The sequence below is a fragment of the Capricornis sumatraensis genome, chromosome X, assembly GCF_032405125.1.
Source record: "Capricornis sumatraensis isolate serow.1 chromosome X, serow.2, whole genome shotgun sequence".
NCBI classification, from domain to species: domain Eukaryota; kingdom Metazoa; phylum Chordata; class Mammalia; order Artiodactyla; family Bovidae; genus Capricornis; species Capricornis sumatraensis.
The window spans coordinates 54,362,536-54,367,902 of record NC_091092.1 but is presented as its reverse complement, the minus strand read 5'-3'; the positions used below and the strand labels follow the sequence as shown (position 1 = coordinate 54,367,902).

At 41.0% G+C, this 5,367-nt stretch overlaps 1 non-coding gene across 1 annotated transcript; it reads right to left on the bottom strand.

Annotated features, from left to right (window-relative positions):
* Window positions 1–1,756: 1,756 nt before the first annotated feature.
* LOC138072041 (U6 spliceosomal RNA) lies at window positions 1,757–1,862 on the bottom strand. The gene has a single exon (XR_011144199.1). It is a non-coding gene; the product is annotated as a U6 spliceosomal RNA (small nuclear RNA).
* Between the last annotated feature and the right edge of the window lie 3,505 nt (window positions 1,863–5,367).

Below are 5,367 nucleotides of genomic sequence, written 5' to 3'. Positions count from 1 at the left end.
GAACCAAGGAGCATCTCATACCTAGCTTCATTTAAGCCTTTTTCGTTATTTATTCATTACTTTATGTCTTTACTTTGAAAAATAATATCAGTCATTTCACAAGAAAACCCCACAGATTTCTTTTAAATCTCTAAAATTTTAATATAATACATTTAAAAATCAAGAAATTATGTGAAGGGGAGGCAGGATCAAGCTGTGTGTGTGTTTTTTTTTTTTTTTTGGTATTTGTAGTTAATACGTCATCAGTGGGAAGGTTAATTTCTACACAGATTAAATTGTCATATCAACACTAGAGTCTGTTTAGCAAAGTCTTTAATATGTATTAATGTCTGAGAAGCACTTCAGGTATGTTAAAAATTCTTAATCTTAGTTTCACATAAAAATCACCTGAGGAGATTTTTAGAAATTCTAATTCTCAGGATGCATCCCAGACCAATTAAATCAAACTTTTGAATTAAGGGATCCAGTTATTGGTATATTTTAAATATTCCCATTTGGTTCCATTATATAGTCAAATTTGAGGGGCACTCCTTTACAGTATCTTAACATTTCTGTTGCCTCAGATTTATGTGAAGGCGACCAAAATATCACCCCAAAATATGCCTCATTGGCATAAGGATTACTTTAGGCTGATTATTTTTAAGAAACATCAGACATAGGAAAAACTTGGAAAACTTAGTAGAAGCTATTCTTTTGTAAGAGGTATTTGCATTTATAAGGAAAATCTCCATTTGTAAGGGTGTCTCCCTTGCTGTACTAGGAAGAGAAAGCGGACTTTGCATTTCTAGAATCTCTTGTTGATGCAGAGGTTAAGGACTTAAATCTGCATAACAGCCTTTACTTTTGTTTACTGTGCTCTTCCTGATCACCTCCTATAACTGGGGCCCCTTCCTATAGCCCCCAACATCTTGTTTTGTCTTTAGCTGGAGATGGTATTTAAGATGATGACTTGGACTGTTTCAGGAATTATCAGTTTTCTTGGGTCTTTCCTATGTATGCTGCTGCTGCTGCTAAGTCGCTTCAGTCGTGTCCGATTCTGTGCGATCCCGTAGACGGCAGCCCATGAAGCTCCCCCGCCCCTGGGATTCTCTAGGCAAGAACACTGGAGTGGGTTGCCATTTCCTTCTCCAATGCATGAAAGTGAAAAGTGAAAGTGGAGTCGCTCAGTCGTGTCCGACTCTTAGCGACCCCATGGACTGCAGCCTACCAGGCTCCTCCATCCATTGGATTTTCCAGGCAAGAGTGCTGGAGTGGGGTGCCATTGCCTTCTCCGTGTATACAGGAGTGAAAAATGTTATTAAAATTCTGTTTTTCTCCTGTTAATCTGCCTCTTTATTATATGGAGGTCTCAGCCAAGAACCTAGAAAGGTAGAGTGAAAATTATCTTTCCATTCCCATATATGACAGAGTTCTATCTTTAAATTAAGAAGCAGTTATCGGAAAGTTAATTTGTCTAGGTGAATGGAAAGTGATTATTTTTTTAAAAAAATTATTTTATTGAAGTATAATTGATTTATGTTAATTTCTGCTGTACCGCCTAGTGATTCGGTTATACATATGTGTGTGTGTTTCATAACTTTTCCATTATGTTTCATCACAGAATATTGAATATAGTTCCATGGACCTCATTGTTTATCCATTGTATATATAATAGTTTGCATCTGCTAATCCCAAACTCCCAGTCCATCCCTCCCCTATCCCTGCTCTCCTCCTTGGCAACCAGGAGTCTGTTCTCTATGTCCATGAGTCTGTTTCTAAAAATACAGAATGCTTCATGAATTAGCCTGTCATCCTTGTGCAGAGGCCATGCTAATTTTCTTTGTATTGTTCCAGTTTTTAGTACATGTGTTGCCAAAGCAAGCAATTGCTGAAAAATGATTCTTAATCTAGAACATTATTTCACAAATACTGTGTGGTCCAGTGACCACCTGCATAAGAATTTTCCATGCCTATAAAATCCAAATACTGGGGTCTTATCTCAAACCAAAGCAACCAAAATCTTTTGGAGTAGAGTTCAGAAAAGGAAATTTTTAAAAGTTGTAGTAGGTAAATCATACATACACTAAAATATGAGTGGTCAAAGTTGTGCTTTACAATGCTGGATGAGATCTTTAACAATTACCTTATAGATTTGCTTTGTAGCAAGTTGAGAAGTGTGAGCCTGCTCAAACTGTTGGACTTGTCTGCGAGCTAATAATGTGGTGATTTATTTAATGATTTGCTCATCTGTTTGGATGCTGATGTCTTTTTATCTGTAAGATTGCGCCAGCTGGTTCTGACTAGAAATTATTACATGAAATGCTTTGTTTGTGTTAAAATGTCATTATATTAATGATATTTAGTTATGTTTATTAGCACTTCATATTTTATATGTGAACATGTTCTGCAGAATTACTAGTATTTCAAAGGCTTCAAGTATAATTTGAGTACTTATTAATTTAAAATTTGACACTCCTAATAGAGTTAATATGTTTGCTTTTATTTTGACTCCTAGTATTGAGGCAAATAGTGACTTTTTTCTTGAACTATTCATTCTGTTCCCCTGAAGCACGTAGTATACCAGGTATTTCTCCAGAAAAGATGAGTTTGTCAGGCGAGTGTATTCTCCTCGGTTCTGTCTTGTCCCAACAAAAATTTGAAGCGATGGATGTTAGAGCCTTCTGCTTGTGATAGCTCTCAGACAGACCATGTCTATAACTCTCAGGTCTTGGACAGACCATGTTATGGCTCTTAGACAGATCAGTGTTACAGCTCTGTGTTACAGCTTTATTTTATTTAGAAAATAGCAGGAAAATCCATCCTCGAGGCGTGAGCGCATGCCGACCCAAAGACACGAAGAGAAGAGAGTGGGGGAGTGCACCAGCTTGCAGGAGAGAGACCGACCCCTGGCCCTATGGCTCCTCTTTTCATATGTTTTTCCCTCCCCCTGGGCCTGCCCTATGTAAACTGGGCTGGCCAGGAGTGCTGTTTGTTCTACCTGAGGTCCTCTGGTCCTCAGACCTTCCTTTGTTCTATTTTCGTGGGCTTTTCCTTCCTTATCTTTTAGCCACAGCCATTCTGGACTCCTGTTTCCAATTCTAACTACCTAACATTCCCCCCTTAAGAGATGGGAGGCCCAATTCTTTGGGAATAGGGGTGTCGAGGTCTTTCTGGCTACTTCCTGCTGAACTGGGATGGTGAGGGGCATTGGGCCTCCCCCTCTTGTTAGTCTCAGGCTTCAGAGTCTTTACAGTGGTGTCCATCTAAGGGTGAGTGATATTTTTCATGGTCGGCTATAGTTTTATATCTTTGTTGAACTGGCACTGCACGTTGTAGCTTGTTGACCTGGGCAGAGACATAACAGATTAGACAATTGACAATACATGGAACAATCATAAGCAGCATCAATATGGCATAACAAAGACTAGTAGGGGCATTAGCCAATTCCAAATTCCCATCACCAGGATGGCTCAAGTCCCTCCTTGTTCAGAGATCAAAAGGTCTATCTCCTGTCTGTTTTGGAGTACAGTCCCAACCAAGCTGCATTGGCTCTTTAGAGCTGTCCTGAGAAATCTTATTCCCAGAAACTAGATTTTGGGGATATTTATTAGAATGGCACTCATTTATAGTTCTGAATAGGTATCTGAGATCTCCCAGGGGCTCAGAGGTGTATTGAGTGTCCTCTTTTGATTTTTTTCATGGCTTGACTTGTGAGTAGTGAATCCAGGAGTCATGTCCTGGTACCTTGACTGCTGTGGGGATAGAAAGTATTACAGGGTAGGGGCCCTTCCATGTGGGCTGGAGTTGAGCCTTTGGGGACCCATCTTTCCAGACTTTAATTAGGACTTGAGTCCCTGGAGTATATAGCGGTGACGCCTTAGAATCTTTTGGATCCTGGTTCACACCCCACACGCGTATATCCTGCTGGAATTGCCCAGTGACCATGGAATAAGACTGGAGGGTCTAAATCTCTGAATCTAGGAAGAGGTCATTGACATAAACAAAAGGTCTCCCATATAGCATCTCATAAGGACTGCTGCTGCTGTTGCTGCTAAGTCCCTTCATTCGTGTCTGACTCTGTGCGACCCCATAGATGGCAGCCACCAGGCTCCCCTGTCCCTGGGATTCCCCAGGCAAGAACACTGGCGTGGGTTGCCATTTTCTTCTCCAATGCATGAAAGGGAAAAGTGAAAGTGAAGTCACTCAGTCGTGTCCGACTCTTCGCGACCCCATGGACTGCAGCCTACGAGGCTCCTCCATCCATGGGATTTTCCAGGCAAGAATACTGGGGTGGGTTGTCATTGCCTTCTCCTCATAAGGACTAAGACCAACCTGTTCCTTATTGCCCTTAGGGGCAATACGGGTGTGGAGGAGAGCTATTGGTAAAGCCTCCTTCCACCCCAGGGAGGTCTCCTGGGTTATCTTTTTTATTGCTGATTTTAAGAATTGGTTGGCTCTTTCTACTTTTCCTGAAGACTGAGGCCTCCAGGCACAATGGAGATAATAAGTAATGCCCAATGTTTTAGAGACCCCTTGGGTGACCTTAGAAGTAAATGATGTCCCATTGTCACTTTGTAATGACCTGAGCAGACAAAATCTTGAAATGATTTCATGGAGCAATTTTTTTTTTTACCACCTCCTTAGTGTGTAGGTATATTGTTAGAGCCATGCAGTGAGCATGGTGATGGTGAAGATGACTGTCTTGAGAGGTAAGCATTTTTTCTTGTTGTTGCTAATTAACTATTCATTTTGAAAATTGGAGTTCTTTACACATTCTGGGGTGAATTTTTTAGATGAAGCTTTCTGTTACAACATATATTTTAGGTGAGCAAACAAAACCAAACATCTTATTTTGATGATAAGTATAGAGCATATTGGGGCTTCCCAGGTGGCTTAGTGGTAAAGAATCCACCTGCCAAAGCAGGATACTCAGTTTGGACCCCTGGGTTGGGAAGATTCCCCTGGAGAAGGAAATGGCAACCCACTCCAGTATTCTTGCCTGGGAAATGCCGTGGACAGAGGAGCCTGGTGGGCTGCAGTCCATGGGGTCACAAAGATTCAGATATAACTGAGCTACTGAGCAGCAGCAGCAGCATAAGGCATATTAAATGTTCATAAATATTCAGAGTAGATACAGATTAAGACAGGTGTTATAAATTGGAAAACATTCAGAAATTAGAACACTGCCTTCTTAGAAACACTTCAAACTTTTCACTTGATTTGTAGAACAGTTTGGGAGTTTATTGGATCTTCCCTGGTGGCTCAGACATTAAAGTGTCTGCCTACAATGCCTACCATGTGGGAGACCCGGGTTCAATCCCTGGGTCAGGAAGATCTCCTGGAGAAGGAAATGGCAACCCACTCCAGTATTCTTGCCTGGAAAATACC